The following is a 14,005-nucleotide window of genomic DNA, read 5'->3' as shown; positions in this document are numbered from 1 at the left end:
AAAAACTTTTAAGGCAATTGAGGTAATTCCTCAGGTTTGTGAATCTGCATTTGATTCTTTCCATAATTAAGGAATTGATGATATTCATAATATTATTATTATAATTATAATTTTACTAAAATTTGAAAGCTTCAAAATATTTAATTAAAGTAATTTTCTAAAATAAGAAATTCCTTATATATAAAATACATAAACCCTAAATAGAAACTGCCACATGACCTATGATAAGAAAAACCACATTGTAGCTTCAAAAAATCATGACTGCTTTCCATAAATATAAATTTGATTATTAAATTAATACATTATATATATAATTTTAATTTTTATATTTCTATTTAAAATATTAATTAATAAGGTTAAGGTCCATGGAGCAGATCCTGTTCAACTAATGTCAGAGGCACAAAAATCTCAATTAATTTAATTCAAAGCTGAAAGCAAGAGCCCTTCAGGTGGTCTTCTTCTTCTTAGTCTTCTTCGTGTTTGTTACAGTTACAGAGATTTGGAAATGCCGATTTAGTCTCTCTTGTTGCTCCAATCCAATTTAGATCAACCCACCGACACAGAGATAGAGAGAGAGAGAGATGGGAGGCTGTGCTTTGGGGTCGGCTTTTGATTTGAAATCAGGGCAGATGATAATGTTGGCTTTGTTATTAATGGTGGGTTCATTCTACTTAGGCACTCTCTTTGGCAACAAATATCCCATTTATATCTCTCAATTCTCTTCCTGTGGTTCCTCCTCTTCTCCTTCCTCCCCCGGTACGTTTCTTCTCTTTCTTTTTTTACTATCATGCAATTTTTAGTTACATCTGTATCTACTGAATCTATTGCATCATCTTCATTATTTTTTTGAGCTGGGTTTTGTGGATGGAGGATATTTGTATTAAGGATGGAGAATATACAGCACAAATTCAGTAGGAAATTACTCCTCAGACTCAGGAAATTAATTAGTATAAATTTTTTTATTATATTTTCAAGTTAAGTGTACAAAATTCCTGTAACTTAGCTAGACAAACTGTAACCCATTAAGCATCAATGAAATATACACAGAAAATTACAGCTGAACTTGTTTTGTTTACATGGTATCAGAGCACTGTCCAACGAGATTGTTGATCCACCAGAATCAATTTCTTCCCCCTTTGCTCCTTCCTTCTCCTACTCCCTCTCGTTTTTGTTGGAATCCCACGTTGGAAATGTAATATATGAAATGAAAGGCAAAATATAAATGATTGGGTTGCAACAATGAATTAGCTAGTGCAGCAACTCAATTACTGCCTGTATTAAAATGAATTAAAGTGTAATTTAAAATGAATTAAAGTATAATTTGCTCAGCTCTCTCTTCTAATTTAACATGGTATGGGTTTCAGCTGTTATAGCCCATAAGGCTATATAAATTGGTTGGGGCTTTCAGTCGCCATAAGACTGTATAATTGGAGCAATATTGGATTAATACTAATTAATTGTCAAGTAACAATCATGTGTTTGCAGATTGTTGGGAATCTTCCGTTGGAAATATATTAAATGAATGGGTTGCAATATTGAATTGGGTAATTATTTGATGTTCTAAAGCAACACAATTACCATATTAAAAGGAAATAAATTGTAATTTGCCCAGCATTCTCTTTGAATTTAACACTCTTCCACTTTAAACCAAGCATTGTCCAAATCATCAACTCTTCAAGCACCCAATTCAATATACCAAACGCTCTTATCTCCACCAATGCCTCTTCCTTACCTCTTAAATTAACCCCATCAACCTATCCATAATGGAGGGCTCAATTGAATGCCCTGTTGCTTGGCTACAATCTTATGGGCTATGTTGACGGTTCTCTACCACCCCCTTCATCAACTCATATTGAATTGGAAAACTGTACCAAACCCAGATTATACACTCTGGTTTCGACAAGATCAGCTTCTTCTTTGTGGTATAATGACATCATTTTCTGAAGCCGTCATTACATTGCTAACAATAGCAAATACTTCTTGTGATGCGTGGTCAAAACTTAAAAATCTCTATGCGAATCGCTCTTGCATGGTGACTCTCAAATAGTGTCTGGCCAACACTCAATGTGGCTCTAAATTTGTTTCAGAATATCTTCAATTAGTCAAAGCCCCTGTTGATGAACTTGCACTAATCGATGCTCCAGTATCTGATGGTGACATTTGACAATCACAAGTTTAGCAAAATAAAATGAGACCATGTTACTGAGAATATGCATGAGTTTGTTATGTGGCTCTGCACTTGATGTGTAATATTGACTTTTGACTTGTTCTTCTAAATGAAGTATTTTATCTTGAACACTTGCGGATGTGTTCACATTTACCAACAAAATTGCTTTTGCTTACAGCAAAACACCATTGTTGATCCCAGAAAATGGGATGAATGTATGCCCCTTGAAGTTCAATGAGTATATCCCTTGCCATGATGTTTTATATGTGAAAAGTATACTCCCAAGCTTAGATCTTTCTAGACGAGAATAGTTAGAGAGGCATTGCCCTCCACCTGAAAAACGTCTATTTTGCTTGGTGCCACCACCAAAAGATTATAAATTGCCAATAAAATGGTCAACCAGCCCGGATTATGTGCGGTGAAGCAATGTGAATCATACGCATCTTGCTGAAGTCAAAGGAGGACAAAATTGGGTGCATGAAAAGGATCAATTATGGTGGTTCCGTGGTGGTGGTACTCATTTCAAGCATGGAGCCCCTGAGTACATTCAGAGGTAAATTTGGTTATCTTTTCTTATGTATCTTGTTATCTTTGGTCTCTCTTTTTTTTTTTTAATCATTTCCTACATGATGATTATTTCATGATTGATGATATTTCCATTACCCAAGCACTAGATTGTTTTAATATTATGTATAAAACCATTTTTTACGTTCTTTTTCAATCTAAGTGCAGGTTAGGAAATATGACAACTAATGAAACGGGTGATCTACATTCTGCTGGGGTTTTTCAAGTTCTGGATGTTGGCTGCGGGGTTGCTAGCTTCTCAGCTTATCTTCTTCCCCTGGATATACAAACAATGTCATTTGCTTCCAAAGATGGCCACGAAAATCAAATTCAGTTTGCTTTAGAACGAGGAATTGGTGTTATGATCTCTGCTATTGCCACAAAGCAACTCCCATATCCCTCTAGCTCTTTTGAGATGGTTCATTGTTCAAGGTGTCGTGTTGATTGGCATGAGAATGGTATGTTGCTTTTTTATACATATTTATATACACAATTGTGCTAAAAAATTGTTTATACTAAAAAAGTTATATATTAGGCAACATTCCTAATTAGAATAACATTGTAGACATGCTGCAATTTGTTTTCCTATTACAATGACAATTGTTAGCCAAAGAAGTTAGCAATGATTATTGTCCACTTTGGTGGTTGTAAAGTAGCAAAAATTAAATTGACAATTACTTGTCAAAAGGAATGGATCACGGATTGGTATTTGTTCTGTTGTTTGTAGAGTAGGGGGAAAAAAGGTATCTGTAATGGATATGGATTCATTTGTAGGCAAGACTCATGTAATACGTGATCCATAAGAGATTCTAGTCAATCATGATAAGAATGGCAACTAATAAATTAACATCAAAGGTGGATTTGGTGGTAGCAACAACTAATTATTAGCAAAAATAAATATTCCAATTAAGATATTACTCTAAATATCGTTATCTTAAATTATGGCTTTAAATGTTGGTTTCCAATAATAGAAAATTTTATATGAAATCATGTTATAATCTCTTTATAAGGAGATCAGATTATGAATAAAATATTAAGTAGAATCATTTTCAACTAGATTAAGATCTGGACTCTTTTTTCTCCAACGAGTCTAAAGTTAGAGCTCCCTTTTAATGAGCTCACATTTTCAGCAACAATAGGTCAAGGAAAGAATCGAGGTGAAGCAAAAAGTTTAGCTTTTAAATTAGATTTCATTGTTAACAGACCCGTGACTCGATCCTAGGCGAAAGATCATAACAACTTGGTATTAGAGCCGGCTCTCATGGACGATACAGATCTGATAGAAGAATTGAGGCTATTCCAAAAAGCACAAGCATTTACTGAAGCAAGAGTAGCACAAGCTGAATCAAGGATGGAAGATCGAATTAAGCAATCAGAGTTAAAACTGGAATCCCAATTGCAAAACTTGTCCCATCAATTGTAAAAGTTCATTTAGGGAACTTACAAAAGTCGAGGCAAGAAAACAGAAGGCAGCTCAGTTAGCAATTGTTATGGAAAGTCAATCACTATGTTATGGAAAGTCAATCACTATATTATTTTTCTGTATATTTTGTATTCTGTATTCCTATTTAGGATTTCTTATTTAGGATTTCTTCCTAATTAGTAGAACACAATTATAGGAATCAATTGTATATATATACCCATGTACAGATTAATTGAAATCAATAAGAATCATCTCTTTCTACATGATATCAGAGCCGGTCATCAATCTAGGGTGACTATTTGTTCTCACTACCCAGCTCAGGAGAGACCTTGGTCGCCGATCGGCCGTTTCAACTCCGATCAACATTGCCGGCGTCGTCTCAACCCCCTCATTCCACCACCGTGTGCTGTTGCCCGATCCAGTATAACCATTAAAGGACTTCTGAGGTTTGGCTCTCAGATCCTATTTTGGTATTTGCTTGATTTGTGATTTTGGGTTATTTTGCTGCTATAAGCACTTTGGATTAGCGTTTCGGTTAGTTTTCTTTGTCTCAACAAATGGCAGACAATAAGAATATTATTTCTGATGTGATTCCGATGATGACTAAGATCACGGAACACAAACTTAATGGTTCGAATTACCTGGAGTGGAGTAAGACTGTTAGGGTCTATTTGCGTAGCATTGATAAGGATGATCACCTTACTAAAGATCCACCCACTGATGATATACGACAAACTTGGCTAAGGGAGGATGCTCGATTGTTTTTGCAGCTTCGGAACTCGATTCATAGTGAGGTAATTAGTTTAATTAATCACTGTGAATTTGTTAAGGAATTGATGGATTACTTAGATTTTCTGTATTCTGGTAAAGGGAATATCTCCCGTATTTATGATGTTTGTAAGGCATTCTACCGTCTTTGAGAAAGAGGATAAGTCTCTCACGGCTTATTTTATGGATTTTAAACGGGTATATGAGGAACTTAATGTATTGTTGCCTTTTAGTCATGATGTGAAAGTTCAGCAGGCCCAACGGGAGCAACTGGCTGTTATGAGTTTTCTTGCAGGCCTTCCTTCAGAGTATGAGGCGCTAAATCTCGATTCTCTCAAGATCGAGATTTCCTCTTTGCATGAAACGTTCACAGGGGTCCTTCGTACAGAGAGTACTCAATCTTCACAACCTGTCAGTAGTGCTCTTATTAGCCGTAATCCAAATGGACAACAGGGTAATAGAAGAGGAAGTAGAGGAGGAATTACAGGCAACAGAAGTAATCAGCGTAATGGAGAGGCTAGTTCTAATCAGGACTCAAGAGGAGTCATTTGTTATTATTGCCATGAGCACAGCCATACAAAATATAATTGTCCGCAACCGGAGAAAAATCAGCGATCACAGATGACAAATATTGCAACAGAGAATTCGACAGTATCTTCCTCTGAGAAAACTATTTTGGTATCTGCAGAGGATTTTGCACAATTTTCCCAGTATCAGGCATCTCTAAAGCCTACGGTTCCTCACATCGCGATCATGAGTCGAGTAAATCTACTATATGCCTTGTGTCTTCTTCATCCAAATGGGTTATTGATTAGTGCGACGGATCACATGACAGTAATTCTAGTCTTCTATCCTTTTTCGGTCTAATCTCACTTCCTCTCATTACTTTAGCGATGGTTGTACTTCTTGTGTCATGGGTTGCAGGCTGAACCGACCGTCAATTTCTTTGTCTTACATTTTGTGTCTACCAAAATTCTCTTTTAATCTACTTTACATTAGTAAACTTACTCGTACCTTAAATTGTTCTGTTTCCTTTTTCCTGACCGGTGTTTGTTTGAGAATCTTACGACGAAGCGATTATTGGTAGAGGGCGAGTCAGGTGGTCTCTACATTCTGGAAAATCATGTACCGCGGTCGCTTGTTTGCTCCAGTAACTTAACACCTCTTGAATCTCATTTTAGTTTGGGTCATCCTTCTTTGTATACCATGAATAAGCTGTGTACTCAATTTGATCTTTATCGATTACTAGAATGTGAGTCGTGTCGGTTGCAAAACATCATCGTTTGCCTTACGTGTTTAGAGTCAATAAACGGGCTTCATCTCCTTTTGAGGTAGTTCATTCGATGTTTGGGGTCCTTGTTACATTACATCTAAACTGGATTTCGTTATTTTGTTACTTTTGTTGATGATTACTCTCGTGTTACATGGTTATATTTAATGAAGAATCATTATGAGTTGTTTTCTATCTTTTGTGCCTTTTCTAATAAAATCAAAACTCAATTTAATATTTCTGTGCGCATATTAAGAAGTGACAATGCCAAAGAATACTTTTCAGCACAATTTCAGCCTTACATGACACAAAATGGCATTCTTCATCAGTCTTCCTGTGTGGATACCCCATCCCAAAATGGCGTGGCGAAAGAAAAAATCGTCATCTTCTTGAGGTAACTCGTGCTCTTCTTTTAGGATGAAAGTACCTAAACACTTTTGGGGATGCGTTTCTACGGCATGTTTTTTAATCAATCATATGCCGTCTTCTGTCCTTAATGGGGATATTCCTTACACTGCTTTGTTTCCTACAAAATCTTTGTTCCCTATTGAACCCCGTATTTTTTGTTGTACCTGTTTTGTGCGTGATGTTCGTCCACAGATTACTAAATTGGATCCAAAGTCTCTCAAATGTGTCTTCCTTGGGTACTCTCGGCTCCAAAAATGGTACTGTTGTTTCTCTCCTACTCTTAATCATTATCTTGTTTCTGCAGATGTCACATTTTTTGAGTCCACTCCATTTTTTCCTCCATCATCTGTGTATGAGAGTCAGGGGGAGAAGGATGATCTCTTAATATATACTGTCCAACCAATGTCTAGTCCTCTCCTACAGCCTGATCCTTCTGTCTCTAGATCTACTCAACCTCCGTTGTTCATGTTTATTCCAGGAGATTGGAGATTCTGACTCGGATCCTTCACGGCTACTTCGTTGGGAGATCCTGCCTCATCGATCATGATTCTAATTTAGACTTGCCCATTGCTCTTCGTAAAGGTAAACGTTCATGTACTTACCCTATCTGTTCTTTTGTTTCTTATAATCAATTGTCTTCTTGTTCTCGGTGTTTTGTTACTTCTTTAGACTCTGTACTATCCCTAATCATTAATGAGGCACTGTCTCATCTGGCTGGTGTGATGCTATGAAAGAGGAAATGGAGGCTTTAGATGCTAATGGTACATGGGAACTATTGCCTTTACCCTCTGGTAAGAAAGCTATTGGTTGTAAATGGGTATATCTGATGAGGTAAATCTGATGGTTATGTGGCTAGGTTAAAAGCACGCCTTGTAGCAAAAGGATATGCTCAGACATATGGGGTTGATTACTCTGATACTTTTTCTCCTGTAGCTAAACTTATTTCTATTCGCTTGTTTATCTCTTTAGCAGCTACATATGATTGGCCCCTGCATCAATTGGATATCAAGAATGCTTTCCTTCATGGTGATCTTCAGGAGGAGGTGTATATGTAGCAACCACCTGGGTTTGTTGCTCAGGGGGAGTTGGGTAAAGTTTGTAGGCTTCGAAAGTCTCTTTATGGCTTGAAACAAAGTCCTAGGGCATGGTTTGGGAGATTCAGTGAAGCAGTACAGGAATTTGGTATGCAAAAGAGTAAGTGTGATCACTCAGTATTTTATAGGCAATCTGAGGCTGGTCTAATTCTCTTGGTAGTCTATGTGGATGACATTGTCATCACTGGGAGTGACTCTGCAGGTATTTCATCTCTTAAAACCTTTCTCCAAACTCAGTTTCATACCAAAGACTTGGGATTGTTAAAGTATTTCTTGGGTATCGAAGTTATGAGAAGTAAGAAGGTATTTTCTTGTCTCAAAGAAAATATGTCCTCGATCTATTGTGAGACAGAAAATTAGGTGCTAAGCCTTGTAGCGCACCAATGACTCCAACTTTACAAGCTTAGCAGGGGATAGTGAGTTGTTTGAAGATCCAGAGAGATACTGGAGATTGGTAGGAAAATTGAACTACCTTACAGTCACTCGTCCTGACATTGCTTATGCCGTTAGTGTGGTAAGTCAGTTTATGTCTTTCCCAACTGTTGCTCATTGGGAAGCCTTGGAACAAATCTTGTGTTATCTGAAGGGCGCTCCAAGAAGAGGTTTGCTATATGGTAATCATGGGCATTTGAATGTTGAATGTTTTTCAGATGCCGTTTGGATCTAAGGTTGACAGGAGGTTAACTACTGGATATTGCGTTTTTATTGGAGGAAATTTGGTGTCTTGGAGAAGCAAGAAGCAGAGTGTAGTTTCTCGATCTAGTGCTGAATCCGAATACAGAGCCATGGCACAATCAGTATGTGAGGTAATGTGGATACTTCAATTACTAGATTAGACAGTTTTAAGACCTCCTGCTGTGAAATTGTGGTGTGATAATCAAGCTGCTCTTCATATTGCTTCTAATCCGGTGTTTCATGAGCGAACCAAACATATTGAGATTGATTGTCACTTTATTCGTGAAAAGATTCAACAACAGATCATCTCAACAGGACACATCAAAACTGGAGAGCAGTTAGGAGATATTTTCACAAAAGCACTGAATGGAGCTAGGATTGACTACATTTGTAACAAGTTGGGCATGATTAATATCTATGCTCCAACTTGAGGGGGAGTGTTATGGAAAGTCAATCACTATGTTATGGAAAGTCAATCACTATATTATTTTTCTGTATATTTTGTATTCTGTATTCCTATTTAGGATTTCTTATTTAGGATTTCTTCCTAATTAGTAGAACACAATTATAGGAATCAATTGTATATATATACCCATGTACAGATTAATTGAAATCAATAAGAATCATCTCTTTCTACAGCAATAATAACTATGAAGGCAGCAAAGATAGAATTAACGGAAAAACAGAAGCGAGACCTGGGGCAAGGATAGTGCCAAGGTATACAAAGTTGGATTTTCCAACTTTTGATGGATCTGAAGATTCGTTGATTTGGTTACACTAATGTGAATAATTTTTTTCAAACCATTGTATGCTAAAAACAAATAAGGTAAACCTTGCAGCATTTCATATGATAGGAAAGGTACAACTCTAGTTCTACAGATTAGAACAAGAAGAATCTCAACTATCGTGGAATGCATTTAAAAAATATTATAATTTGAGATTCGGGCCTCCACTCAGTAGCGATCCTTTAGGCTAATTGGCTAATCTGAAGCAGATAGGGACAATGGTAGAGTACCAAAATCAATTCCAGAACCTTCTAGCTCGTGTAAAAACAGCTCGAGCAGATCAACAAGTTGATTTGTTTAGTGCAGGATTGACACATTCAATCTGAATTAATGTGAAAATGCAAAATCCCCAGAGCTTGGTGGCAACTATGAACGTGGCAAGAGCCTTTGAAAGAAAACAACTGCTAGAAGAAAATTAGACAAATTCATGGTCCAATACAAGAATAGCACCTACTTCATCAATTATGCCTCTAACAAATGCTACTGCCAACTAGGTCATTAGCACATTACAGAATTCCAGTTTAGGAAGTGTTTTGTCTCCCTTTATTGAAAGATTGAGCCATCCAGAGATGGCTAAGTGAAGAGCAAAGAGGCTTTGCTATAATTATAATGAACCATATTCCTTTGGGTGTCAATATAAGAAGTTGTTTTGGTTGGAGATGGATGATTCAGAGGAAGTAACGGGGCAAAAGGACTATGTGTGATTCATAGTCTTATCTTACTGTTGAGCTTGAGGACAAGCTCTTTCTCCAGGATGAGGAGTGATGTTATAAATATGGATGTATTTGTAGACAAGATTTATGCCAGAAGTGATCCATAAGAGATTCCAGTCAATGGTGATAAGAATAACAACAAATAAATTAGCATCAAAGGTGGATTCAGCAGCAGCAACAACTAATTATTAGCAGAAATAAATATCACACTATAGTTATCATTATCTTAAATTATGGCCTTGAATGTTGGTTTCCAATAGTAGAAAATTTCACATGAAATCATATAATAATCTCTTTATAAGGAGATCAGATTATGAATAAAATATCAAGCAAAATTATTTTTAACTAAATTGAAATTTGGACTCTCTCTTTTCCAATAAGTCTAAGGTTAGAGCTCCCATTTAACGAGCTCATATTTTCAGCAACAATAAATCGAGAAAAGAATCGAGATAAAGCAAAAATTTCAAATTTTTAATCAAATTTCACTATTAATAGGGCGGTGATTCGATCCTGGGCAAGAGATCATAACAATATCCCTGTAGTGCAAGTGGAACAAATGATATATCAAAGTTGTATGTTATCCAAGCTAGTATCTCTCTTTGACTCATTTTCTTTTCCTTTTAAAATCTTTTTTGGATGAGATGCTCTCTTAATTTGGATTTGTGAGAAGCTTGATTGATGATCCCCCACTCTATATCCTTTTTAGTCAAATACTTTCACATTGTGCATATTCTTTTCATATATCAAAACTATTAATAACATAAATTTCTTTTTAGTCAATAATGAAAATTATTAACAATTAAATTGAAAAATAATTTATTTATTATAACAACACAATTTAATTACAAATACCCTCAATAGTTGTTCCTCTATTAAAAACACGTACAAAGAGGAAAAAATAATTACTAAAATTTTGAAGTACTTTCATTCCCTGACAATCCTTAGAAATAGTAGTTTCATGTCCTCTGACCTTTGCTCACTACAATCGCTCACGCTATATCTTTATTGTTTATGATAATCTTGAGTTTGAGAAAGGTTAGTCCTCTGATTTTTCTTGCATTCTTTTAAAAATTTCATTGAATCTAAAATTAGTTGTTATATTTTCCCCTGCAGATGGTATTTTACTGAAAGAAGTTAACCGTGTTCTGCGATATAATGGATATTTTGTCTATTCAGCTCCTCCAGCTTACAGAAAGGATAAAGATTATCCACTGATTTGGGAATAGTTGGTCAATCTGACTTCAGCAATGGAAACTCATTGCTCGAAAAATTCAGACAGCAATCTGGTTTAAACAAGAAAATGAGTCCTGCCTAATGCAGAATGCAGAAATGAAGCTAATAAATATGTGTGATAATGTGGATGATATTAAACCATCGTGGAATACCCCTTTGAGGAACTGTATACCAAGAAGAGGTGCACAAACTAATGCTCAGAAACTCCCTCCCAGGCCAGAGCATCTCTCTGTCTATTCTAAGAGTCCTATCAAAATAGGTTTTTGTTTTATCCCTTAACCTTTTTTGAGCTTAAACAGCTTTTATTTTTGCTTTAACCTCATTCTGTTCATTACCCTGCTTCATATCTAATAACTTTTTCACATTCTGACATGCTATTTGAAAAAAATGGCTAAAAAGGATGCTTTATTTTTAAAATTTAGCACATTATGAGATTTTCAGTTGCATGGTGATAAGCAGAGTGAAAAAGGAAAATCAGACCAAATGCATTTATAAATGCTTGTTCTATTGTCAAATGTGCAATTAAACCCCCTTTTTTTTTTTGGCTTAATTTGACAGAAAACTTTTGATTTAGGTGCAAAAAAGTACAATTCTTTTTGACTGTATAAAATGAGGTAGCATTTGGTTAGCAACTTTTTGTTTTTGTTAATTTGGAAGCAAAAAGCACTTTTTGTTTGCATCTTGAAAATTGATCATTTGGAAAAAAAGAAAATATATATATGTATATATTATGATTGACAAGTAACATTTAAATCAGGAACCTTTGCGTATGTAGCCTTATCATTTAGAGTCATTGTTATGATTACTCAGAAATATACTTGAAACATTTCACTCTGACACATTAATTTCTGGACATGCTTATTGCAGGTATTAGCAAAGAAGAGTTTGCTTCAGATGCGATATTCTGGCAAAATCAAGTCAGCAATTACTGGAAGCTTATGGATGTCGGTGAGATGGATATTCGAAACATCATGGACATGAATGCTTTTCTTGGTGGATTTGCTGTGGCTTTGAACACATTGCCTGTTTGGGTGATGAATATGGTTCCTGTGAACATGAATAATACATTGTCCGCTCTTTATGATCGGGGTCTGTTAGGTGCTTTTCATGATTGGTAAGAAATTGTTGATTGAATTCAGACTTTTGCGGTATGCTAATATTGATGTATGTGAGTAGTAATATGCTAGTTTGCTATGCATATTTTTATTTCAGGTGTGAACCATTCTCAACATATCCGCGCACATACGATTTGTGCATGCCAATAATCTGTTCAATCATTATAGAAACCATGGAGAAGGTTGCTTGCTAGAAGATATCATGCTGGAGATGGACAGGGTTATACGGCCTCGGGTATTTTTTTTTAATAAAAATCATGCTTTAAAGATCATATATGCGGAAGAATTAAAAATCTAAATGTGATAAAGTGAGTGAAGAACGAGATGGGGTTTATGAAACTAGCTGCAAAGTCCCTCCCCTCCCTGGGCCGTTTGAGCTCACTAGGCTATGAAACTGGCTGCAAAGCCCCCTTGCCCATTTGAGGTCACGAGGCTAATATATTTTTGTATGGTCGCAGTGTGTCCATCCATTGTACTGTTTCATTGACGTATTGATACACTGTTAACTCTACTACTGTCTCCAGTTTGTAATTTCTCCAAAACTATTTCAATATATATATCCATATGATAAGTTTGGGAAAAGAAGAAATATTGCATTATGGGTAGTTATCTTAAAACTTACTTGGGGTCATTTTGCTTTTTGTTTCTTTTATTTTATTTTTTCATTTCACATTTATTTTTAGGTGCATGGTAAGCTAGAATTGATCTTAAGTTCTTTGTGATTGGTGATAGTGATTCTTTAATCTCATTGCTTAATTTGGTTTCTATCCATTTTTTTCATTTGCATTAATTAAGAGTAGATGTTGTCGTACATTTGAAATCAAATATGTTGCTGGAACTAAATGTCTGGGTACAGATGACTCAAAACTCATATTGAGCTTGTATTTAATGCAGGGATATATTTTCATTAGAGATGAGGAAGCCATTACCTCAAGAATCCGTGATTTGGCTCCAAAATTTCTATGGGAGGTTAAATCACATTCTCTGGAAAACAAAGAAAAGAAACTTGAAACTGTGCTATTTTGTAGAAAGAATTTTTGGGCAATCAACTGAGGTGTGCTCCCACAAATTTTCCACTGACAGGTTTTCTCTTGACCTAGAATAGGCTACTTATACCACAAATCTGTTAGCTATTTTCTCTAATGTTCTCTACTTTTTCCCCCTGTATTGGCATATCTGACAAAATGAAATAAGGCTCAGGTCATAAGGCTATAATTTATTCATATTTTTGTAATTATTTTCATTTTTGCTTGTTACTTTTTCACCCATGACAAGATTTCAACATATAAATGGTATGAGGTCATAGGCATTCTTATTTTCTAACTGCCAAAGAAAGCAAAATAGTGGCTGCTAGTGAGTATTGCCCATTTCTTTTAACTGATCACTGGTACGGCTATTCACACACTATTAGCTTACTTGCAATTAGTGTTGCCTAAATAAGAGAAGCAGAAGATAACATCTTTTAGGAGGCAAATGAATCAGTAGACACGATTGCACACATTTCATCTGTAGTTAAATTTGATGAGAATGAAATAGGATGTAGAATAAAAACCAAAACAACTAAGCTTTAATTCTGAACTAGTTGAAGTAGTATGAATCTTTTTTCGCTATTTAGCTTTATTAGACATCAGGTCGGCTACATAAATAAGATGTAGAATAAGGATGTAGAGTATTGATGGAAAATGTGAAAATTATTTTTCGTGAAATAAATGATACCCAAAAGAAAAAGTAAAAGGTTTCTTGAAGGACAAGAAAATATTATGCTATTAGGGGACTTGAGCAATGAGCAT

The 14,005-nt window shown here is 35.6% G+C and overlaps 1 pseudogene; it reads left to right on the top strand.

The window, feature by feature from the left end:
* Positions 1-344: 344 nt before the first annotated feature.
* Positions 345-13,538, top strand: LOC110672800 (probable methyltransferase PMT7; annotated as a pseudogene).
* The last annotated feature ends 467 nt before the right edge of the window (positions 13,539-14,005 follow it).

This window comes from Hevea brasiliensis, chromosome 5 (assembly GCF_030052815.1).
Source record: "Hevea brasiliensis isolate MT/VB/25A 57/8 chromosome 5, ASM3005281v1, whole genome shotgun sequence".
Classification (NCBI taxonomy): domain Eukaryota; kingdom Viridiplantae; phylum Streptophyta; class Magnoliopsida; order Malpighiales; family Euphorbiaceae; genus Hevea; species Hevea brasiliensis.
Note: the sequence above shows the minus strand (reverse complement) of the source record. Positions and strands in the feature narration are given on the sequence as shown.